Below are 27,071 nucleotides of genomic sequence, written 5' to 3' on the forward strand. Positions count from 1 at the left end.
AAAATAAAAAATAAAATTTTTGTAGGATATTCACTGAATAGTAGGGGTTACAGAATATACAATAAGGTTACACTAAGAATTGAAGAAACCACCAATGTAAAATTTGAGGAATCCAAACAAAACCTAGAATAAACCCAACTTCAGCCAATTGAGTTTATTCAAGACAACAACAATCAAGAAGAAACTAATCAATATTTAAATCACGAAGAGGAAGAAGAGCCTCAAGAAAATCAACCTCCTAGAACCATAAGAGTCAACCCAAATCATCTAATTGACCAAATAATTGTTGATCAAGACCTAAGGGTTTAGACTAGGTCATCCTTTAGAAACCTAAGTCAAATATCTCTGATTTGAAAGATCGAACCCAAAACCATAGCTGAATCTTTACTTGACCCAGACTGGGTTATAGCTATGGAAGAGGAACTAGCTCAATTTGAAAGAAATGAAGTTTGGAACTTAGTACCACCACCCAAAAATAAGAAGATAATAGAAACAAAATGGGTGTTTAGAAATAAATTAAGCGAAACTAGGGAAATTACTAGAAACAAAGCTAGGCTAGTTACTAAGGGGTTTAGTCAAGTAGAGGGGCTTGACTATGATGAAACTTATGCCCCAGTTGCTAGATTAGAGTCCATTAGAATATTACTCAGTTATGCAACCCATAAAGGATTTAGGCTATATCAACTGGTTGTCAAATCTGTCTTTCTAAATGGACTAATAAAAGAAGAAGTCTATGTAGGACAACCACCTGGATTTAAAAGTCTAGACCACCCTGACTATGTTTTTAAGCTAAAGAAAGTCTTATATGGACTTAAGCAAGCACCTAGGGCATGGTATGAATGGTTAACATCTCTCCTAACATCAAAAGGGTTTAACCAAGGTCAAATCGACCCAACCCTATTTGTTAAAACAATAAAAGAGGATATTTTTATAGCCCAAATCTATGTAGATGACATAATCTTTGGTTCAACCAACTCAGAATTCCTAGACGAATTTACAAATCTAATGGAACAAGAATTTGAAATGAGTCTAGTAGGAAAATTAACTTACTTTTTAGGACTACAAATCAAACAAATAAATGAGGGTAATTACATTTATCAACAAAAATACACCAAAAAGTTACTAAAAAGATTTGGGATGGAAAATACTAAAGAAATAAAGACACTTATGGCAGTTAACACAATCCTAGATGACGACCCAAATGGAAACTAATTGACTTAAAATACTATAGGAGTGTCATAGGTAGCCTACTGTACTTAACTACAAGTCAACCCGATATTTTATTTGCAGTTAGTATGTGTGCTAAATGCCAAACTTGTGCTAAAGAATCTCATTTGACTCAAGTCAAAAGAATCTTTAGATACCTTAGAGGAACGTCAAATGTAGGAATTTGGTATCCTTGAACTAACAATTTTGAGTTAATAGGTAATTCTGACTCAGATTACACTGGGTGTAAATTAGACCGCAAAAGTACAAGTGGTAGATGTCAACTATTAGGTCCATCACTTGTCAGCTGGTTTAGTAGAAAGCAACACTGTGTTGCTCTATCTACAACTGAGTCAAAGTATATAACTATAAAAGAATGTGTCACACAACTACTATGGATGATGCACACCTTAAAAGATTTTAATTTAAACCTCACAAATGTAAAAGTATTAATTGATAATATTAGCTCAATTAATTTAACAAAAAATCTTGTGCATCATTCAAGAACCAAACACATTAAAATTAGACACCACTTTATCAGGGATTATGTCACTAAAAGAGATATTGAACTCAAATACATTGAGTCCAAGTCTAATTTAGCTGACATATTTACCAAACCCCTCCCTGAAAGTGAGTTTAGTAATGTACGTTAGAAGTTAGGAATGTGTTTAATAGACTAGGATTCTTTAATTTCAAAATTGTTTTCAAAAATGGTGTTTTTAAATTCTAGGATAAAACTTTCAAAACTTCCCATTTTTTAATTTCAAAAATCAATTTTAGCCTTAGACTAGATCAATCCCTTAGAAAGCATGTTCCTATAGGGCTAGTACTTGAGCATCTCATCAACACACTAGGGCTAATTTATTTGTGTATTTCTAAACTTAGAAAGGGGTGAGATGCATAGGCAGATTGTCTAGACTTAAGATGCTTATTTCAATGCATCAACACAAGTCTGGGTGTTAAATACAAAACACATATCAATCAGATTAAGTTATTCAGTTTAGTCAAACACTAACTGATTACAATTAACTTAATCTGACTAACCAAGTGAAAGCTACTATCCTCTGATAGTTATCAAGTAACTAATCGGTTAGACAGTTATTTTTTTATGTCAGGTTTAGAGGGAGGATTAATTCAACTTATTTTCATACTTAGTACCAAAATTATTTTCTCCGCTTTAAAAATATCTTTAAAAAATATTTCCTTAAAAATATTCTTTTTAAATCTAACCTTATAAACTTATTTTTGTAAAATCTAATTTAAAAAATCTATTTTTCAAAAAAAAACTAGCCTTTATAAAACTAAGTTCTTTAAATTTGGATCTTAAAAAGTTGACTTTTATATAAAAACTTAGTTTTGATTTTACAAACTGAGTTTTTGAAAATTGAATTTTATAAACTCAGTTTTTGAAAATTGAATTTTACAAACTTAATTTCGAAAATTGATTTCATCCACTTAGTGTTGAAATTTGACTTTGATAATCTTACTTTTATAAATTGGTATACTTGCAAATTAGCCTTTATAAAACTTATGTTTGAAACGTGTTTTGAGTTTGTAAGCTTATTTTAAAAATTAGATTAATTTTGCAAAGTTTATCTTTAAAAATTGCTCTAAATTTTTTTTCAAAGTTATCTTTCTAAGTTAACTATTTTCTTAAACTTAGCTATTTTTGAAAAAACTAAAAGAAAAAGTGGAAAATAAAATTTTCAAAATTTTCTACTTTAAACTCTCCCAAGTCAATCTGATTTTCGTTCGGATTCTCTATTGCGTTATTTTTCTTTATCGCTTATTTTTTTTCTATCCTATGTTTTTTAATGATGTCAAAGGGAAAGAGTTAGGTGATTTAAGTTAGTTAGCAATGAAATTACCAAAAATAAAACAAGACTAACTTAACATCAATCCTTGCAAGTGCTTGTAAGTGTTTATTTATTGCATATTTTTTCACTAACTTAAGCAGGTTGTCATTACATTAAAAAGGAGGAGATTGTTGGTACGGTTAGCACTAATGGTCTAACTCAGGTTTTGATGAATGACAAAGTATGTTAAGTTAGTTTCATTATGATCTAACGCTTTGACCAAGTGTGCAGGAGAAGCCCAGCTAGGTCAATGAACCAACTGAATAGTAGACACGAAGTCCAGATAGGTCGATGGGCTGACCGGATATATGGTACGAAGCCCAACTAGGTCGACAAACCAACTGGATAGCTGGCACGAAGTTCAGACGGATCAAAGGGCTGACCGGATGTTTGACACAAAGTCTAGATAGGCCGAAGGGCTGACCGGACGTCTGACACAAAGTCCAGACGGATCGAAGGGCTGACCGGACGTTTGATAGATAAGGTAAGGTAAGCCACTGAAGGGGAGTGACTGTGAGGACGTGTTCCCGGGAAGGGAACTTAAGTACCAATCCAACTTAGAACCATTTTGGAACTCTAAGTTGAGATCTTGACTAGATTCCAGTCTCGATGATCAGATGGAATCTAATTACTACTCATTCCTTATATAACCGTGCTAACACTTTGTTTTGCAGGGTAGTATAATTTGTATTTCACCTCGGACTAACGTTTTCTTGCAGGTAATTGGAAAATAGAGGTCCGGGTGCCCGGAAGAGATTCAGGCACCCAGAATGTAAATTTTATCCCAAAACAACGTCACAACATGGAGCGCTCGCTCTGGTTGGCTGGGATACGTCACAGTCTAGGTGCCCGGAAGGGATCCGGGCACTCGGAGCTTCCTATATAAGGAGGCCTTCTCCAGAGCTTCAGACAAGTCACTACAACGCCATCCAACGCTTGCTCTGTTGTGCGGTATTCCTGCGACGCTGCGAAGCTTCTCCGACAATGCGTTGTTCTTCTTTTCCTTAATTGTTGTCGGTATTTCATTTTTAGCATTCCTGTTTTGTAATAACTTTTTTGAATTACTAGTGGATTGCCCAATGAAAACACTCGATGAGTACGAGCTTTAGAGTAGGAGTCGACGAAGGCTCCGGACCAAGTAAAACGGTTTTTGTTAGTGTTGTGATTTTGTTTTTCCGCTGCTTACTCTTTACGAATGTTTTTCAATCGATATTCACCCCCCCCCCCCTCTATTGACTTTCACGATCCAATAAATTGTACCACCTCGGTAATATGTAATGATTATCCAAGGAATCTTCCCTTTAACCATATGTTTACCTCTTTTGTCGTTTGTGGCTTTTGTTATTACTGAGATTGCTAAAGGAATACGTAGTTATAATTGGTCTGCTGATAGGAGACATGATGGTCCCTAAGAAAATTTTTAGAAGAATATTCTCTAATACATTGTTGTTATTCTGATATGTTATTAAGAAGTTGTCTGCTGAGTATGTCCCAGCCAATCCTTAAGGTCGGCCATCCTTATTGAGTTGCTCAATCACATTTTGTATAGTTTGTTCTGCCACATATTGTACTGCATGTATCTTAGCCGACTTGTAAGGCTGGTTGCCTTTATACTTGTCTCGGCATTAAGTTGTTCAGTTATGTCATGCATATTAGAAAGTCCTTCATTTTGGAGAATACAAATATAATGTATTAGTTATATCATATATCTATTTAAGAAATAATTAGGATGTCCTGTGATCCCTAGAAATCCATCCGAGTAGTAATATGGAGATAAGTGCTTCAAATCCGGACGACCCTTTGGTGAGGCGAGCCTGCATAAAGAGGTTCGCGAGCCTCAAGGAGGTTGACCCATACTCTAACCGAACCTATGGCTGGTCAACTGAGAGATGGGCCAGACCTACCAACCATCCTATAAGACTAGCCACCCACAACTTGGTCGATTATTAAATGACTAGACGGATTATCTTTTAGGTAGAGTAGGAGACTTTGTATGCTCAATCGGCACTTAAGCTAGTCAGCCACTGATTGCCTGGCTTGTAATCTAACCCGACTGGACCCGAAAGCCTTAAGGCTGGGTAAATAAGGAAGCCAAATGGGAGACGTTCTCCTTCATTAACTTTGATCGTCACATTACCTTGACCTTAATCGCCACTTCATCTCCAGGGTTCATTCGTTATATCCTATATCACTAGTTTTCCCCTCAAGTCAAGTCGAAAGAGGTGTAGCTAAATGACTGGACCCGAATTTAGTTACCGACCACTCCTTCTTGTCAAGGTCATCCAACTTTCATGCCTTACAAACTCAACACTTTTTTTCAATTTAAACACTATATGTTAGAGGCGTTCTTTGAAAGAGAGAGTACCGAGGATGCACGGAGAGGTGCTTTGACAGTAGAGTGATTTTGATTGTCATCTCTAGTAGGACCCGTGCGACCAACAAGAGGGGGTGAATTGTCTGTTAAAAATAATGTGAACCTTTCTCAGTCTTCCAACTCAGATTAGTAGCACACTTTATAAAATCGAAATTAAACAACTAATAAATTAAAGACACTAAAGAGTTACTTGGTTACAACATAGGTGGTTGTTAATCCAAGATAGAAAAGAGCACTGAAAAGATCTCCTTTGTGTAGGCAGAGAAGTCTATTACACTTGTTGAATGCTCAGAAAATGTGCTAGGAAATGAATACTGGAGTTGTTGTTAATTTCCTACCTCCAGGAATCTTTTTATAGCCCTTGGAAAATTCTATCTTAGGTTGGAAGGCGTCTCAAGTGAGGCAAGCGAGGATAAGACTTTATCCTCGCTAACAACCACTTTGTGCCCAGTCTAAAGTGCCTTTAAGTAATTGAAAGCGTCTTCCACTAGAAAGGTGCAAGGGTGCCTCTAGCAGCATTGGAGGTGCCTCCAGCAGCTCTGTTTTTCTCTTCCACTGCTCCATTTGCCTGAGTGATTTCGTTCATCCGGAATTGGGCTCACCCAGACTCATCTTCTGATTTTCTCTTCGAATATGCTTCCTCCTTGGCTTCTCATCCATCGAACGTTACGCACGTCCTTTTCATCCATTGGAGTACTCTTCCGCAGCACCTCATCCCTCGGATACACCGAGCCTGTCGGCTCCTTCCCATGCCATCTTTCTTGCTAGCTGTGTCTTCCACTCGAATTCTTGTGTTCCTAAGTTCCTGCACACTTAGACACAAGGATCAAATACACATGACCTAACTTAACTTGATTGACCACTTCAAGACTACCACAGGGTACTAACAACCTCCATCATAAATGTCCATTTATAGGTAAATGTCACATGACATCATTCCTTATTCTCTGAAATAGCTTTTGACGCATGACTTCCCAGTGCATCTATCCTTGTCGATCAACGTTGCTTAAGGAATGTGATGTTTTAATCTGATAGATGTAATTAATCGACACTTTATAAAACCCTAAAGAATCCACATTCTCAATTACTTTGCCTTTCGTCTTCTCCACTTTCTTCTTTGGTGATCTCCCATCTACAATATTTTTCTCTCCTCTCCCTTAAGCAACCAGTAAGTCCTTTGTTTTGTTCCTTACTTCATGTTTTCTCATAGCTAAAGAATCCTTTGTTCCTTGGTATACCCTGACCCTTTCAGAATTTGATGCCACTGACAAAGCTAACCTCCGTTCTCAGTATGAAATCCTCGAGAGCTATCTAATTGTCACCCCCTTCTGTCGACACCCATCCTCATCACCCTACTAATAATCACATCACCTTTTTTATAGACCAACTAGCGGTCCGTCTTCATTTCCTTGTTCTCCATTTCTATTAGTAGTGAGTCAGTATTTTCGCATCCCTCTACAATAGTTCACTCCTAACGCTATCCGTGCCCTATGCGACACATTTATGTTATTTCGTTTGTTTAGCATTCCTCCTGCACCCTGGAATTTCTTTCTATTTTTGTATTCCAAAAAATTAGAACTGGGAGTTTTCTTTTTTCAATCTCACCTAAAGTCCATCTTCTTCAAAGACATGCCCTCTTCGAATAAGCGTTGGAAGTTACGATTCTTTTTCCTTAAGATGCCTGAGCTTGCCACTTGGCTGACTTGTTGGTTGCTACTCGGAAAACCTAGAGGTTCCACTGTACAAAAATTTTGTACAAAGGTCTAAACCTTTTCCTAGCTACCATGTGTTCTTTTAAATTAAATTTTGGATCGCCTGCGGAACTTAACACGTTTGATCCAAAACTTAATCTATTTGTTCTTTTAGGTTTTGACTTGGATCTCCTGCGGAACTTAACACGTTCGACCCAAATCACCTTAAGTTATTAATTCCATTAAATATTAATTTCCATAATTGGTTCCCAGTACTGACGTGGCCAGGCACATGGCCTTCTTGGATATGGGAGCAACCACCACCGACTAGACAAAACCTTTTATGGAAAGCTAATATTTAATTTCCTAAAATAACTTTAGGTTAACCGAAAGGAACAATCAAATCACAAGGAAAAGAAATAAACATAAGAACACTACATCGAAAATAAATTCAAAATACTAGAATCGTAAGCCTCTTGTATTTGGCATTATTTCCAAAAATAACTAGTATGATGCGGAAAGGAAAAATTACTAGTTATACCTTCTAGAAAGACCTCTTGATCTTCTACCATATTCCTCTTCTAATCTCGGACGTTGTGTGGGCAACGATCTTCCGAGATGAGAAAACCACCAATGCACCTTCTTCTCCTCCTAGCTAGGTTCGGCCAAAACAAAAGAGCTTCACCAAGGATGAAGAAAAAACCACCAACCAAGCTCCAAGGGATGCAAGCTTTCTCTCCTTCTTCTTCTTCTTCTCCAAGTAGTATCCGGCCACCACAAGAACTCCAAGCAAGAGGAAGGATTCGGCCACCACAAAGAGGAAGAGAGGGAGAGAGATTGGTCGGCCACAACACCAAGGAAAAGAGGGAGAGAATAATAGAGGTTGTAACTCATGAAGGCACCCCCACCCCTTCTTTTATATTCCTTGGCTTTGGCAAATAAGGAAATTTATTTATAATAAAATTTTCTTAACTTTCCTTGACAACAATTAATTAAGAAAAATTAAATAAAATTTCTTAATCAATTAATCATGGTCGGCCACCTCATGGAGAGCAAATAAGACAATTTTTAATCAACAATTAAAACTTCCTTATTTATCTTTGAAAATTTAAAAAAAATATAAAATTTCCCTTTAAAATCCCTTCATTGTTGATAAAAGAAATTTCTATAACTTTAATTTCTCATCATGTGAATAATTTTCAAAGAGAAAAAATAAAATATCTTTTCAATCTATAAATAAGGAAAGAGATCTAATCTCTTTCTTTAATCTTTTGTAGATCCTTTTAAAAGAGATATTTTAATTTTAATTCTCTTTAAATTATATCTTCCACATAATAAAAATTAAAATTAAAATTCCTTTTAATTTAATGGGGGTCGACCACCTAAGCTTGGGTTCAAGCTAGGGTCGGCCACCCATGAATTAAGGCTTGGCCGGCCCTAGCTTGAACCACAAGCTAGCTTGGTCGGCCCCCTTATCATGGGTATGAAGGTGGGTATAAGTGGGTATAGTACTCTATAAATAAGAGGCTATGATAGGGACCGAGAGGAGGAATTGGTTTTGGTCTCCCGATAAAATTAAGCATCCCGTGTTCGCCCCGAACACACAACTTAATTTTATCAATAATAATTCATTCCACTAGAGAACTATTATTGAACTACCGCACCAATCCCAAATTATATTTTTGGGCTCCTTCTTATTATGAGTGTGTTAGTCTCCCTGTGTTTAAGATATCGAATGTCCACTAATTAAGTGAGTTACTGACAACTCATTTAATTAATGTCTTAGTCCAAGAGTAGTACCACTCAACTTTATCATCATGTCGAACTAAGTCCACCTGTAGGGTTTAACATGACAATCCTTATGAGCTCCTCTTGGGGACATTATCAACCTAGTATCTCTAGGACACAGCTTCCTTCTATAATCAACAACACACACTATAAGTGATATCATTTCTCAACTTATCGGGTTTATTGATTTATCGAACTAAATCTCACCCATTGATAAATTAAAGAAATAAATATCAAATATATGTGATTGTTATTATATTGGGATTAAGAGCACACACTTCCATAATAACTGAGGTCTTTGTTCCTTTATAAAGTCAGTATAAAAGAAACGACCTCTAATGGTCCTACTCAATACACTCTAAGTGTACTAGTGTAATTATATAGTTAAGATAAACTAATACCTAATTACACTACGACCTTCCAATGGTTTGTTCCTTTCCATCTTGGTCGTGAGCTACTGTTTATAATTTATAAGGTACTGATAACATGATCTTCTGTGTGTGACACCACACACCATGTTATCTATAATATAAATTAATTGAACAACTACATTTATCATAAATGTAGACATTTGACCAATGTGATTCTTATTTCTAGATAAATGTTTATACCAAAAGCTAGGCTTTTAGTATACATTCTAACATGACTAACTAGCAATCTTCCCTTCTCCCCCTTCCTAACATAGGCAATTACAAACAGGATGCCACCTATATCATGTATTTTCCCAAACTAAGAAGTCAACAATTTAAAATCCATCTATGGCTACATGAAGGCCTCCTTCACTTGTTTGGCTTGAGTTTCATACAAAAGAAGATTCCTAGCTCTCTTATAAAGTTTCGATAACTTAGTCACAGTGTTATCACTAACTAAGGTATCCTTTATTTTGTGCAGTGAACGTTATTTTTACGGAAACCAACTTAGCGAGCTAGCTCCTAGGGAGTTAGCAGAAAAATATGCTTATTTACAAACCAAGGTGAAGTATTTCAACCTACCTCTTTATACACTTGCATGTTTCTAATGTTGTTTGTCTCTTCCTTCAGAGTTGGGCGATTGAGATGAGCACTACCCAACAGTTATACTCTTTGGTACAAGAAAATGAATCTCTAAAAAACAAGTTGCTGAAGCCACTATGACCCCCTCCTCTAAATGGCTGAGTGGTTTAGAAACCCAACTTGAAGAGGCACGACGAGTATCAAAGATGATCTTGAGAAGGCGACCAGCTTGAAGATTGCTCTAGAAAATGCTGAAGCTAAACTTTAGTGAGAAATGACCCTTCGAGCGAGTATGAAGGCAGAGCTGGATGAAAAAATCGCAGAATCCGATCACCTATCTTCTCAACTAAAGGAACAAAAGGATGTTTATGACGTTGAATTAGCTACCAAGGTTTTTGAGTTGGTGGCCCTAGAGGCTGAGTGGGATACCTCACGCTCAGATCTAATGACTGCTTAGATCACATTATTGGCTAAAGAGTCAGAGTCAGCGAGTGTTTCAGCCGAGCTAGTTGCTACCCGGATGGAGCAGGAAGCCTACCAAGTAGGGGAGGATGAACGCTTTGAAGCAAGGAAGATATCTCTTTTCAAAACACCTGTATTCAATGCGCCCATTACCCGTTCCATCAACAAGGAACTTCTTCTTGGAGTAGAGGATGCAGTGGAACAGTTGAAGGAAGGTGGTTATTTAGCTTTCGATCATCAAATGTGTTCTGTGTCATCGTTCTAATGTCCACTTCATCCAATAACATGAGTCCTTGGGTGTGAGTGAGCTTACGCCGTTTGCGTCTCTTTTTTGGGACGGCCTCCACCTCCGAAGGGGGCTATCAGACACCTAGAGAGGATCGGGAGACAACTCCTGAGAAGAGGTGGTTGTGTTGGATTCGGTCGTTCAGCTGCCAAAGGCTCCACTGGAAGGGATGGCCGGTTGGAAAACCCACTCTACTAGCAGTGTTTGCTCATGGGCAAAGAGCTCTTCTTCTAAATTAATCTCATCAACAACCAAGGATTCAAAAATGATGTTCGCTACATAAAATGAGAAATACCTTAGTTAGTGATAACATAATAACCAGGTTATCAAGACTTACCAAATGAATAGGATAGCTTTATCCGAATGGGGCTTAGGCCAAACAAGTAAAGTAAGCCTTCGTACAACCACTTGTATATTTTAAAGCATTGGGCGCTCAGCTTAGTGGAATATGAAATGAAGGCCAAGTCACACTTATAATTTCCGAGATCAGGAAGATGAGAAAAGGAAGACAACCATTCAGTAGACCAAGTGGTGGGCTCAGACATTTCAATGAAGAAGAAGTAAGATTTCCAACCTTTGTTCGAGGAAGGCATGTCCTCGAAAAAAATTGACTTCAAATAGGATTGAAAAAGGAAGACCCCCGGCTCTGATTTCTTAGGGCAATAGAACAAGTGAAAATTGTGAGAAGTTGGATGAATATCATATAGGAGAAATAGCATGAACATGTCGCACATAGCACGAAATGCATTCAGGGCAAACTGTTGCAAAGAGATGTTGAAATACTTACTCTCCTTCGACATGAACGGAGGGACGAGAAAACGTAAACCTACTGTTAACTAGTCCTTAAAGAAAGTGATGTAGTTAGCAGGAGGATCATGAGGACGAGCGTCTGGGGAAGGAATAACAATACGATAGCTTTTTGGGATCTCATACCTAGAGTGAATGGAAGCACTATCAGCCTTATCAAAATTTGAGCTAGTAAGGCTATCCTAAGGAACAAAGAACTCTTGAGCAATGAAAAATTGTAAAGAAAACAAAGAACAAGCAACTTATAAGATCACTAAGGGCGGAAAAGAGAAGAAGTTTGCAAAGGAAATCGCGAAGGAGGATAACAGAGAAGATGAAGAGTAAAGTGTTAAGAGTTGGTACTGTTTAGGGTTTTTTTTAAAGAATATAACTTAATTACAGTTGTTTGATCAAAATAGAAGACATATAGAGGATCGTTGATTTGTAGGGAGAGAGGTGTCGTTGAGGCATATGAAGAAGCATACGTTAGAGGTTGTTTCAAAGAATGAGGAGTGGAGCCACGTGACATTCACCCATAAATGGGCAATAATGATGGAGGTGACAACCGAATTATTCTATTGCCAAAACATCTCTCTGCGCGTCCTCGGAACTCTCTTCTGAATAGCTAGCAACTGATAGGCATTTTTTTTTGAAAAATTATTACTAAGTGTGTTATGTCCCGAGGGTATACTTGTCCGCTAAACCAGATAGTACCCCCTAGTGAAAATATAGGAAATACGATATCAAACTAATTCAAGCCAACAAAAAAAAATACCAATGTAATATAACAACACCAAGTCACAAAATGATAATGCGTGTATGTATGCATGTACATGTGAACATACTCAAAATCTGATACAGAAAGAAACCACAATCATAAATAACAGGAACAATAATATAAAGCAACTCAACAGAAACCTAACTCGAGCAGGACTGGTAGTTAGGACCTCTAAGCGACACAACACCTCCTCTATTAGCTAACTTGTAAGTCAAGGAAAAAGTAAAGGATAGTGAGTGCAACCACTCAGTAGCTAGAAGAAGATAGTGCATGCATAATATACCGACAGGAGATCAAAGAATGCAGTCTCAGGTAAAATACTTACTAACCAGCAAAGGTATCCCAATATAATCACCAGCTAACCAAAAGTATAATCAATAATATAACACTTCACTAACCTGCTCAACCACGAATAACCAACAAATTGAGAGTACATACAATACCTCCAAACCTGCACGAACAAATATATGGCCGACATATAGCAAGCATATAATCAATATTGACTGCAGGAGAACGCTCTACCATGGATGATCCCGTGGGCAGTCAAGGTAAATGACTAGTCACTGTCCGCGGGAGAACGTTCTACCACGGATGGTCTTGTGGGCAGACAAGGTAATAACTAGCTACTATCTACGAGAGAACGCTCTACCATGGATGGTCTCGTGGGCAGACAAGGTATATATCAATGGTCACTAACGACTCTCTCAACCATGCATGAGAGACAGGATATACTAACGGTCACTGACGACTCTCTCAACCACGAATAGGAGACAACGGTCGATAGGATATACCAACAGTTATTGACGACTCTCTTAACCATGAATGGGAGACAATGGTCGACAAGATATAGCAACCAAGGGTCTAGTAGGATCCTCAAAAATATTATACCATAGTATAATTCTATTAATGTATAGGCATGAACCTATATAACAAGTAAGGGTCTATTAGGATACTTGGTATCCTATATTACGATATAATCTTATTAGTATATAGGTAGAAAATAGACAATCACATCCCCAAGTTACTAGTCACATAGCATTAGTATCTCGACTAATTCCATGGAATCATCTCAGATATAATAAATAACAGAATCAATATCAAATAATCATAAGGGCTAATTCAAAGGGGAAAGCATAGTGAAATACACTACCCTTCTGCTAGGGAGTGATTTCTATCAAGCATAGGTCAGTATAATCTCACTAACATATATGCCCTCACACCAGTATATAACTATCCTATATGTAATGTTAGTGACCTATAGGCACAAGCCTAAGTATGTAACCATACTATAACATAAACTCACAAACATAAACTATAGGCCTAAATAACAACAAGAGTTTATTAGGATATTCAATATCTTACACTATAGTATGCAATAATAAACAAAGGTTTAGCAAGATGCTTGATATCCTATACTACGGTATGATTATCCTAACAATAAACACAGAGTCAAATCATCTACTAAGGGGTCTAGCAGAATATCCAATGTCTTATACTACGGTATGGTAATATCATGCATATCCATAAACACTGATCCTGCCCGAAAGCTGAGTCGGACGAAGGCTGGTCGCGACGGCCTAGTTGTTGACGGAAAGTCGTGGGTGATCCGGCTCCCACGAGCGACTGACGATGCTGCAGGCACCTGCACACACTCAGACGATCCCCCCCTCTCACGTTAGAGACCAGAACCCAGGGAAAAAGTCCCCGGGTCAGGCCCTCCGACGCTCAAGTCAGGTACTTTTTCCCCAGAAAACGCAAAAAGAAGCAAAAACGACTGAAAGTGAAAAGTTGTGGAAAAAAGTGACCAGAGAGCGTTGGTGTTAGCCATTTTCATGTCACGTGGCACATCAAATTAATTAAAATTGAAACTCATTAAAATTGATACAAGCATTGTAGCAACGAGTCCCAAGTCGTATTTTTTTCCAAGGGTTACTAGCAAAATAAATGTGTGAGTACTCTAGAATTAATTCACATTGTTTTCTCACATAAACAAAGTTTATTAGGCATTCTCATCTATCAAGCATCATGGAATCAATTTCTTGAACTAACCATTACAGCAACAATTAACCTCAAAGCTTTATCACTACTTGATAAACCAAACTACATACAATCTTCAATTACAATCACTTCAACAGTCAACTTCAAGAATTCAATCAAAATAGCATTGTTCAGAGGAAACAATCTATATATCAGAATAAGCAACCAACATTTAGGCATGATCACGACTTAACATATCCAATGAACCAAACAAAAGCTTTGCTAACTAAACAACCAAAACTAACAAATTCATGCTAATCAGAACATCTAGTTTAAATCACAAACTAGTTAAACAACTAATCCAGAAGTTAGACAAGATTTAGATTGTATTAACTCAGAGAAATCAGAACTGCACACTAGAAATTAGAACCGGGGTTCGTTAAGCAGTAAATCAACAAAATCAGAACATGAAAGAACAAAATGCAGAAACAATAAACTGTAAAATCAAAATCTAAGCCATCTCTATCCAAAACTACTCTTCTAATGAGTCTTTCCTTGCCGTCACACAAGAAACCTACATGAAGAAGGAGCTTTCGACCATTGACTCAGTACCATCTCGTCCAGCACCGAAGAAATGCTTCTCGGAAAAGCTGGTGAAGATTAACACTGCCGAGCTTGAAATTCTGCAGATCTGAGGAATGCAGTCTCTGGATCGATGCTCTCTGATGGAGGCGAGCCACTGTCACCAAGGAATTCCTCCGATGATGGCTGAAACAGAGGAAATAATCGCACAGATCTGAGCTCCGGAGAGATGTTCGCCGGCGCGTGCAGATGATCAAGATTTGGAAGCCAACGGATGGAAGCTCCAACGCAAACAAGACTCACTGAGAAGTGGATCTGGAAGAGGATGGTGGTCGGAATCCACTGGAAAACTTGCGGGACGCGGCGCTGTGCGCGGAGGAGTCGACGAAGCAGAAAGAACACTGTAGCTTCTGTTTTGAATCTGTTCCAGATCTGAACGGACGGCTGGGATCAATTTGGAGCTAAATCAACGGTGAAAATCATCCAAAATCTGATCCGAAGGTACTGATGTTGATCTAGGGTCTGGATCTACCCTCCCGTAGGTCGGATCGATCAGATCATCACTGGATGGCCCAGATCTTCCGATATTCAATGAACGGCCCAGATTAATCCGGCTGGATCAATGGCTGGATGAACTCAGATCTGGATCAAAACTTCTGGATCTTCATCAATGGCTTAGATCTGCTCCCCATTAGGTTGGATCGACCAGATCTTCAACGGATGGTTCAGATCTGTCCTATTCTTGATAAACGGCCCAAATCGACCCAAACCTTGATCTTGTCTTTTGAACTCCGATTCGAGCCCAATTCTGGTCCAAATAGATCCAAATCTAAGATACTTTGATGCCTACAAAATAAGAATCAAATATTAGCATCAAATAACACCAAAAATAATATAATTTGCAATTAAGTCCAAAATCTATGCAATGCACCAAAATGTAATGTAACCATGATTTAAACTATGAAACCAACATCAAAACCATACATATATGAATCAAAATAATGCAATGAAATCATGGTTATCAAATCCCCCACACTTAGTCTTGAACGTCCCGTGAAAGTAAAGAAAACTCAAAATCATCTCCATAGAAAATTCCCTAGCAATATCTAAAAGATAGTAAAAAGAATTTAACTAAGATCATCTAAAGATCACTAACAATCATGAATGCAATCCAAACAATAATCAGTAGGTATGGTAGTTTCAATTCGATTGAAAAATTAAGCAAGTTGTAATCTCACAAGGTACTCACCTATTCTAGCCCTCACACTCGAACATGCATATTAGTGGAGTTCAACTCAATGCAACTCACAACATTTCACTACCATAAGCTTGCTTATATTCTACTTCTCCACCACTATAAAACATAGCATACATGAATCAAAAGGAATTTATCATCAAGAATTGAAATGGAAGCAAAAGAACAAGTGAAAGTGAATGTAGTAGCAAAAGAAAAGGTATTAATGAAGAAAATGAGAGAATGAGAGTATTGGAGGAATATACTTGATGAGTTGACCATTTTGATGTGAAAGGAAATGAATATCATTTGTCATTACCAATTTAAAATATCAAGCTAACCTCCCCTTCAATTTGATAGCTAACAAAAAATCTTGATACTCTATGTTCACCTTTGATACACTCTTGATTTGCCAATTTTTAAAAAATTTTCTTTCACTATTTTTCCACTTCAATTTCAGCAATTTGGAAGCTCAAAAATAATCTCAAATCATGAAGAATAATTCCCTTCCCCCACACTTAAACTTGGCCGTCTCGGACAATGATACAAAATATGTATAACATGACTTGATACTCTTATATGCACTGATCTTGTTTTTATTCTGTAGATATTTTTACCCATGAGAAGTTCTGTTCCAAGAGAATACTCTCAATAATGGTACAGCTGGAGTTCTAAGATATCACTAACAAGAATTGGTACATAGCTTTCACACAAGACATTGAAGGGATCCATGCTTAAATTGACATAATCAGAACTTCTTTCTAGATTCTAATTCTACAGATTGTCAACAATCCAGCAATTCCACTTTCTGAACAGCATTTCTGGTTCACATCCACTCCATTCCAACTGAAAATAATGTGTATCCCAACAAATGCAGAATTACAACAGAAAATTTCAGTTGCTGGACTGAATTTCAAAACTTAATTCCAGGAATTGCTCGATTTGCATCAAACTCTAAAAATCAGCACAGAAATCAGAACTGAAAATCATAGTTATCAAATATCTACCATTACAGGATTTAAACCAAATGAGGTCAGTTTTTAAATGCTAAAACTTTAGTCTTCAATTTCATAATTGGAATTCAATTGTAACTTCAGCTCAATTCACTACAACTTAAGATGGAAAGTAAGAATCATTAAGCACTGAGATGAATTCAGATTGGTACATGTCATAACGGCAAGAATATTTGGCACAAAACAGGAACTTCAATTGAGGTTTCACTGATCACACTGTGAAGAAGACTTTATACACAAAATAACCAAAATGCTCTAGATTACAGTTAAAGAACAAGCTTCACAAAATTCTGATTCAGCTTCTCTATTTTTTCTGTTCTTGATCTGGCTACTTAATACCTTTAATGATTTAAGCATCTCCACCAACATCATATGTGAACACTCTAATATAGAATTGATCTCTTCAATGTAAGAGTTCAAGACCAATTTCAGGAATCAAGCTTGGTCAGAAATAAAACTGCACTCTGCTTTCTCACTTATTAGAAATAAATTCCATTTCTGCAGGTTCCTGCATTCTTCCAAGTTTCTGAATTTATAACCTCAAATAACACCTGGCCCATAACAATGTATCTCAGCAACACAATATCAGACATTTACAGGTCAGATTCCGAACTCAGAGGGTAAACAGGCAATTATATCCACTAATTGAGTAAAATAGACACTAATAGATAATCACAGATTGCTAAGAGAAACCCACCAACAACACAAAGCTTTCCAATCAGTTCAGTTCTAACTTGGATATGCAGATTTCCTTCTCAGAAATCAGATCTGTCCATGTTTGTTACCACTGCCCACCAGGATCTGCAATTCTGAATCTCAATTTCTTATAGTGCAATTTCCATTACATCTTCACTTCAGTGTCGAACCACTCATAAGTTCACTATTAAAGTTCCATAAATTCACTGATTTCAACATTGAAGTGTAACTAGCCAGTTCCAAATTCGGTAACTTCTGCATTCTGCAATTCTACATCAGTTTCCTCAGTATCTGATTTGACTCAATAGTTCAACTTCTCAGAGGATGGCATGCAACTAATTCATCAAATTCAATTTTCTTCCTCTGCAGGTCTGGATCCCTATACAGAATTTAAATATTAAACCTGATTTTTGATTTCCTTGGCACAAAATTCTACATTTACAAATAATTCCTGCACATTTCTGCCACTTCAATGTTTCTGCAGATTTCTGAATTCTGAACTCCATGCTTAACTCTTCTACTTAAAAATTTCTGCTCTTAAAAATCATCAAGTAAACTTGGCACAAACTTGATACCACCTTTTAAATCTGAATTCTGTTTGCTTCATTCTACAGTTTACAACCTTTCAGCCTTTTACCACTATTCCTTCATACATCTTAAACACTTGTTTCTTGGTTGGATGGAAAATGATTTCATCTGTGTGATCTAAGCAACAACAACTTCCATTTTCATAAGCATTTCCTTCACTGCTGAATAATCCAACAGTCCCTTCCCATGTGTTTTTCAATAGATTGCTCTATTGATTCCTTTAGTTTAAGCAGCTGGCACTCTTTCAGCTTCAAGCTTGAAAACAAAAATTAAACTTGGTTAGCTAGGATAGCACACTCACTTCATACAAGTTCAATTTCTGTCAACTTCTGCTTGTTATCAGCTTCACTTCCAACAAATCAAAAGTTTATCAATAGTTATCAGTTCTGGAATTTGCTGCTTAAAGACTTGTGAGTCAATGAATCCATTTCTTCAGTTTCATCAGTTAATTTGCAGCATTTCCAGCTGATGAATCTGATAAACAGAAGTTTATCAGAAATTCTGCCCAATAGCTGTAAAACTGCATAAGATTCAACACGAATTGCTTTTTAAGAGATATGTTGTACTTTAGAAGCTCACAATGCAACCAAAAAGGCCATCAACTCTAGCTCTTCACAATTCAGTCCAATTTGGCACAAAAACTGCTACATTCTATATTCTGCATAACTCTGCACTTTGTTCATTTCTGTTCCTGCTGCTCAGCTTCAACTTCCAGATTCTGCAAATCTTCAATTTCTGCATATTTTTTTCCCGATGTTGCTACTGATCTTCCCTTAAGATTCAAGCTTCTTCATTTCCAATAATTCCCAGTTACAGTCACCTCAATTCAACATTTGTTACCGTCTACTCCTATTTGCTTCTAGCTACTTTCAAACAGCATTTCTGCCATTTTCCAGTCCACTTCAGCACTCTTCAGTTTTCTAAATTCTTGTTCCTTTCAACATCTCAGAAAATGAAGTATACATGTATACATCTGTTTATAACACCACTGCATTCTCAATTGGTTCTTCAATGTATTTCGAGATTAACAATGCTCAGTTGATACAGCCTTGATATTTCTACTGGATTCTGTTCTCTGAAATTAATCAGATTTCAGTTTCCTCATTTGTTCTGTTTCAATTTACTTTTCACTTCCATTCCTTATCCTTTCTCAGATTTGAATTCATTCCTGTCCAGTATCCTACTGTTTCCAGCTGTAGAAACATTTTTGAATTTTTGGTCCAGATTTGTTATTACAGTTTCAGAGTCAGATTCCTGAACATATTGGGACTTCAACAGGTAAGTAAAAATGCCATCAAAATTGTTTCCAATAGCACAATACCTTCAAATGCTTCCTCATCTAAGTAACAAGTTAGCTCTACTAAGTTGATACATAATTATCTGTTTCAACTACTACTAACAGCAATGTGCTGGTTTGCCCTTCCTGCATCCTTAGTAACCTCATCGAAATTCTGCACTCTACACTATCCAGTTAATACATCATCCTGATCAATTGGAATTGTAACTGTCAAATGCTGTCCTTCATTCAACATCTCATAAATTCAAATTTCTTATCAAAAAACTTCCAATTAAAAATGTAGTGTGCCAATTTTGCTTCTCCAAAAATCAGCTTCCAATTTCAGAACTTTGCTTTCTGAACTTATAAACTCAAAGAATTTTGCTTCGAACCTTGAAGAGTTAAGCTTGATCAAAGGATTGCAGCTTGATTCCATTCAGTGCTCACAGCCTGTTTCTAGAATACATCCACCATCAACTTAAATACAGCTTACTTCTATTCAATTCCAGCCTTAAATTCAGTCCTCAAGATTGCAACGGAATACACTTCCCCCAATCTTAAAACTTTGTCCATCATCGAACAATCTAACTCATCAAGATAGTCAACCAAAACCCTCAATGAAATGGATCAAGCAAAGGTAATCAAAGGTTAAAATGCTAGAAGAAAATGTTTCAAGAAAATTGTGGAGAAAGAAATTAGAATTTATGATGAAGCGAGAATGACAAATTTCCTTCATTTCCATGCACACATATGCTATTGTGACTTTGAAAAGAAATTAAGCAAGTTCTAGAGTTCAATTGCTATGAGTGCATGTCACACAAAGAAAATAATAGAATATAGGCTTAAGATGGTCCTCTCTAGGTAATATTTATGCAAACAAGCTCAACTAATCAAATTGGAATCCACCACCAAATTAACTAATATCATGTAAGAAAAGCATCCAATCATGCCAATGATCTAAATTGATGATCAAATTTAAGAAGCTTTTACCATCTTAAAGATATTACTTAGAAAATTCCCATGGAGACTTTTATTCAAAATGAAAATGCTATGTACTAACAAAATGCAAAGTATGGAAGCAAATGTAGAAACAAAATGCAAAATGCAAAGTATGAAACCAAAGAAATGCATAAAAAGAATTTATTAACTAAGCATGAATTAAAATGCAAGATAAAGCAAAATTAGAACCAACTCCCCTTTAATTCCGGAGGTCGAAGAAGATTGAGAAGAATAATCCATGCCGGAAGTGGAGTACTTTTGGTTGCAATCAATTTTTTTTTATTGACCATTTTTCCATTGCAAATTCTCTCTGGAGGTCTAAGGCGGTTCAGTGTAAGCATCCACTCCGGAAGCTTATGTTCTCCTACAACATCAATCAAAGAAAACATCTCCCACACGTGTGTGGGGTAAAAAGATAGGAGAATATTAGTTTGGGTAGAAAATTTAGCAAGAAATGATTCACAATAATGAAATCAATGAACGGTACCTCTATTGAATTTTCTGATGAATCACAAAAAATACTTACCTTGTCGTTTTGAACGGTATCTGGAGTGGTGATTGTTACCTCCTCTTCATCATGATGTGGCTCAAGCTCTTGTTCTTGTGAATGTTCATCCTCATGTAGTGATTCTTGGGTACTTGGCTCCATAGCACAAGTCCCTACACTTACATCTTCAACTCTTGGTGATTCTTGAGGTAATGCTTCCAGTAAACATTCCTCTACACTTAAATCATCTTCAAAGAAATGTTCAGAACCTGAATCACTCACAACATCTTCAGCAACAATATCAGTAGGATCAGAAATTTGCATAATCACATAATCATCACAAAAAATACTAGAAAAATCATGTGAAGTAACGGGAGTAGGGTCAGGCCTGACAGAATCACTACTTTCCATCTCTTCACTGCCACGTTGTATTTGTAACTGATGAATGGATGATGCAATTTGATCTATCTGACTCTGTATGTTCTGAATCCTTGAAAATTGTTGCTCTTGATGTTCACTCATTTGTTGCATAATCTCCTTGAGTTTCCATGTTGACTCATCCATCTGAGGGTCATTTTGTTGAAAAGGATTTAGCATAAAATTTGTTGAAACTTCTTGGAATCCATATGAACTCTGGTAAGCTGGATATGGCTCAATAAATTGTCCTTGTGCACTTTCATACCTGAAACATGAATTATCCACCCAATTAGCATTAAAACCATTTGAAAATGATTCATACCTATTCTGTTGATCCATATTTGGGTAAATTTGATACTCAGGCTAAAAACACTGATAACTCTCCATTCCACCTCCAAAATTCTGAAAATATGGATCCATGCTAAAGAAATCTCCTATTCTTCACTACAACACTCAAAAATCAAGATTAGAAGATTCAAGAGAATAAAGTTTCAATCTAATGAAAACATGAACAGTAGAAGCATTTAAAAATTCAAGAATAAGCCAACAAGAAAATACAAAAAGAATAGGCAATCAAATCAAGTAAGATAAATGCTAACCAATTAAAATCACACAATGATCAATCTAAAATAAACACACATTGCTAGTTAATTCCCCGGCAACGGCGCCAAAATTTGGTGTTAGCCATTTTCATGTCACGTGGCACATCAAATTAATTAAAATTGAAACTCATTAAAATTGATACAAGCATTGTAGCAACGAGTCCCAAGTCGTATTTTTTTCCAAGGGTTACTAGCAAAATAAATGTGTGAGTACTCTAGAATTAATTCACATTGTTTTCTCACATAAACAAAGTTTATTAGGCATTCTCATCTATCAAGCATCATGGAATCAATTTCTTGAACTAACCATTACAGCAACAATTAACCTCAAAGCTTTATCACTACTTGATAAACCAAACTACATACAATCTTCAATTACAATCACTTCAACAGTCAACTTCAAGAATTCAATCAAAATAGCATTGTTCAGAGGAAACAATCTATATATCAGAATAAGCAACCAACATTTAGGCATGATCACGACTTAACATATCCAATGAACCAAACAAAAGCTTTGCTAACTAAACAACCAAAACTAACAAATTCATGCTAATCAGAACATCTAGTTTAAATCACAAACTAGTTAAACAACTAATCCAGAAGTTAGACAAGATTTAGATTGTATTAACTCAGAGAAATCAGAACTGCACACTAGAAATTAGAACCGGGGTTCGTTAAGCAGTAAATCAACAAAATCAGAACATGAAAGAACAAAATGCAGAAACAATAAACTGTAAAATCAAAATCTAAGCCATCTCTATCCAAAACTACTCTTCTAATGAGTCTTTCCTTGCCGTCACACAAGAAACCTACATGAAGAAGGAGCTTTCGACCATTGACTCAGTACCATCTCGTCCAGCACCGAAGAAATGCTTCTCGGAAAAGCTGGTGAAGATTAACACTGCCGAGCTTGAAATTCTGCAGATCTGAGGAATGCAGTCTCTGGATCGATGCTCTCTGATGGAGGCGAGCCACTGTCACCAAGGAATTCCTCCGATGATGGCTGAAACAGAGGAAATAATCGCACAGATCTGAGCTCCGGAGAGATGTTCGCCGGCGCGTGCAGATGATCAAGATTTGGAAGCCAACGGATGGAAGCTCCAACGCAAACAAGACTCACTGAGAAGTGGATCTGGAAGAGGATGGTGGTCGGAATCCACTGGAAAACTCGCGGGACGCGGCGCTGTGCGCGGAGGAGTCGACGAAGCAGAAAGAACACTGTAGCTTCTGTTTTGAATCTGTTCCAGATCTGAACGGACGGCTGGGATCAATTTGGAGCTAAATCAACGGTGAAAATCATCCAAAATCTGATCCGAAGGTACTGATGTTGATCTAGGGTCTGGATCTACCCTCCCGTAGGTCGGATCGATCAGATCATCACTGGATGGCCCAGATCTGCCGATCTTCAATGAACGGCCCAGATTAATCCGGCTGGATCAATGGCTGGATGAACTCAGATCTGGATCAAAACTTCTGGATCTTCATCAATGGCTTAGATCTGCTCCCCATTAGGTTGGATCGACCAGATCTTCAACGGATGGTTCAGATCTGTCCTATTCTTGATAAACGGCCCAAATCGACCCAAAGCTTGATCTTGTCTTTTGAACTCCGATTCGAGCCCAATTCCGGTCCAAATAGATCCAAATCTAAGATCCTTTGATGCCTACAAAATAAGAATCAAATATTAGCATCAAATAACACCAAAAATAATATAATTTACAATTAAGTCCAAAATCTATGCAATGCACCAAAATGTAATGTAACCATGATTTAAACTATGAAACCAACATCAAAACCATGCATATATGAATCAAAATAATGCAATGAAATCATGGTTATCAAGCGTCCCCGCGTACGAAGAATCCTCCCCTTTTTATGCACCCGCCTCGCTTCTAAAACCTGCGACTATGTCAGAAAGTGTTAGACGCGAGGCTTTGTCGTATAGTCCCGGACACCTGTCGTGCTGCTATTGGTTATGAAAGCATCTTCTTGTTTAGGAACCTCCGCCTTTACACATAGATTTTGTCTTGTAATGAAGGACATCTGTCAGGCTGCTATTGGTTATGAGGACATCTTTTCATTTAGAAACCTTCGCCTTCGCACATATCGATGGTATGTAATGATTATCCCTTGACGGACAATTGTGATTCTCCGACTTCCGCACGGCTTAGTTCATCCGATCTTTTGTGGCCTGCATCTGCCTCGCATCCTCCGATCAGATCCAGCCTCTAAGCGTCACCTGCCAGTCGGGCTGACTCTGAACAGCTCTGTCGATCTCGGTTTGTACCCTGTATCTTGTATACCCTGGCCCTCGACTGTAGGCCTGTAGATCGAGCTGCTTTTAAACAGCTCTACCGATCCCGACCTATACCCTGCACTTTGTATTTCCTGGCCCTCGACCGTAGACCTGTAGATCGAGTTGCCTTTAAACAGCTCTGTCGATCCCGACCTATACCCTGCACTATGTATTTCCTGGCCCTCGACCATAGGCCTGTAGATCGAGCTGCCTTTAAACAGCTTTGCCGATCCCGACCTATACCCTGCACTTTGTATTTCCTGGCCCTCAACCGTAGGCCTGTAGATCGAGCTGCCTTTAAACAGCTCTGCCGATCCCGACCTATACCCTGCACTTTGTATTTCCTGGCCCTCGACCGTAGGCCTGTAGATCGAGCTGCCTTTAAACAGCTCTGCCGATCCCGACCTATACCCTGCACTTTGTATTTCCTAGCCCTCGACCGTAGGCCTGTAGATCGAGCTGCCTTTAAACAGCTCTGCCGATCCTGACCTGTACCCTGCACTTTGTATTTCCTGGCCCTCGACCGTAGGCATGTAGATCGAACTGTCTCTTCACAGCTCTGTCGATCCCGACTTGTGATTTGTGACTTGTACTTCTGGGCCTTCGAATCGCAGGCCTGTAGATCGAGTTGTCTCTACACAACTCTGCCGATCCCGACCTGTACCCTGTGTTCCGCTTGTCGTCTCCCTTTGTCTTTCAACTACTTTGCCCCCTTGATCGACAAGTCAGCCTGACCTCTGACTACCCCATATGCTTGACTTTGATTGCCTAGTCAGCTTGACTATTAACTGCCAAGTCACCTTGACTATTGACTGCCACATCATCTTGACTTTTGACCGTTATATGGCCTTGACCCTTCTCACCCTTTCCTTTTGGGCCCCTCCATTGCCAGCCGTATCAAACACAATCATGAATTTTAAACATAATGCATAGTTATACATAATAGATCAATATATAAGGGCAACCAATAAGGTATCAACTTAGGAGCAATATAGAACAGATTTAAAGTAGCGAGTAACTGTAACCTCATCAAACATGGTAGTAAACAAATATGCACTATAATCAAAGCTATCAAGAAAATATACAGAATCTACCCACCTCAAATGTAGATCATGCTGACCATCTTCAAGTTAAATTATTTGTCTCGAACTCGAATTCTATAAGTATTAAATACAAAGCAAACTCAATGCTAAAATAGTTCAAGTAACCATAACTAGTATACCAAGGTTACCCATTTATTTTCCCTTAAATTTGCTTAATTATCTCACTAATTAGTAAATCTAAATAACTAATTAATTAGATTTTTAAATATCAATTAATTAAGCAAGCATCATGAATGAATCTAATAATTTTCATTAATCATCAAATTCATTTAATTCTCAACTTTTCTTCAATTAATCAACTAGTTAACACTAATCAATGAATAATAATTAATTAAATTTATCCGATCAAATCAATTGATCACTCATTATTAAACTGATTAATGTTTAATTGATCTTCAACACTAATTAATCTATTCTGTTAATTACTTAATCGATGATTGAACACTAAATCAAAATTATTAATCAATTAACCTGTTAACCACCCAAACAAACTTCAATTTGATTAATCAACTAACCTTAAATAAATTACTTACCAGTAACTTAACTGTCCTTATCACCCGCAGCAAGTCACGGCATAGCAAGTCACGACGGTGGTAATAGAGCAAGGTCGATGGTGAGGGGCACTACGACTCAAGTACGTGAGAACAACAGGGACATCTGCTCGTGTTGGCTGGTAGGGCTTGTCGGCGTCGCTAGTGGAGGTAGTGGATGATGCGGCGGCCGGACAGCAGGATGGTGCAATGCTACTGTTCGCGAGGGCAGAGGGTTGCGCCGGCGGCTAGTGATAGAAGAATAATAGGAAGAGGTGGTGGCAATAATAAATCTTGTTGTTCATTGATATTTGCCCTAAGGGCAATACAATATATAATGTTTAAACGTACTTGGTCAATTGACCAATTAATAAATAACAGAATTATTCTAAGAATAATTTTGAGAATTATTCTAATAATTATAACAGAATTATTAGAACAATTCAAATACTAATATGATTTGATTTGGTAATTTGATCCGGTCAATTTTGATAATTCTGTTTTATCTCTTTTACCCCCCGACAAACTCAACGGGAGATCTCTGACGTTGAGTTTGCTTGCTAACTTGTTGAAGCGTTATCTGGATAGTGGCTTGGTAAAGATATCAGCGATTTGATCTTCAGTAGAAATATAAGAGACGGATAACTGCTGAGTTGCCACACGTTCACGAACAAAATGAAAATCAATTTCCACATGTTTTGTACAAGCATGAAAGACTAGATTTGCTGTGAGATATGTTGCTCCAATATTGTCGCACCAAATTTTTGGTGCAATATTTGATGCAAGATGAAGTTCGGAGAGAAGTGATTGAAGCCAAATAATTTCTGACGTTGTATTTGCTATAGCTTTATATTCTGCCTCAGTGCTTGAACGAGATACCGTAGGTTGCTTTTTCGAATTCCATGAGATAAGATTTCGTCCAAGAAATATTGCATATCCACTAGTAGAGCGTCTATCTTCAGGAGAACTTGCCCAATCTGCATCACTATATGCATGTAAATCTTGAGACGATTGGCGATATAAAAGAAGACCATGTAGAATAGTACATTTGA

The sequence above is a fragment of the Zingiber officinale genome, chromosome 6A (assembly GCF_018446385.1).
Source record: "Zingiber officinale cultivar Zhangliang chromosome 6A, Zo_v1.1, whole genome shotgun sequence".
NCBI lineage: Eukaryota > Viridiplantae > Streptophyta > Magnoliopsida > Zingiberales > Zingiberaceae > Zingiber > Zingiber officinale.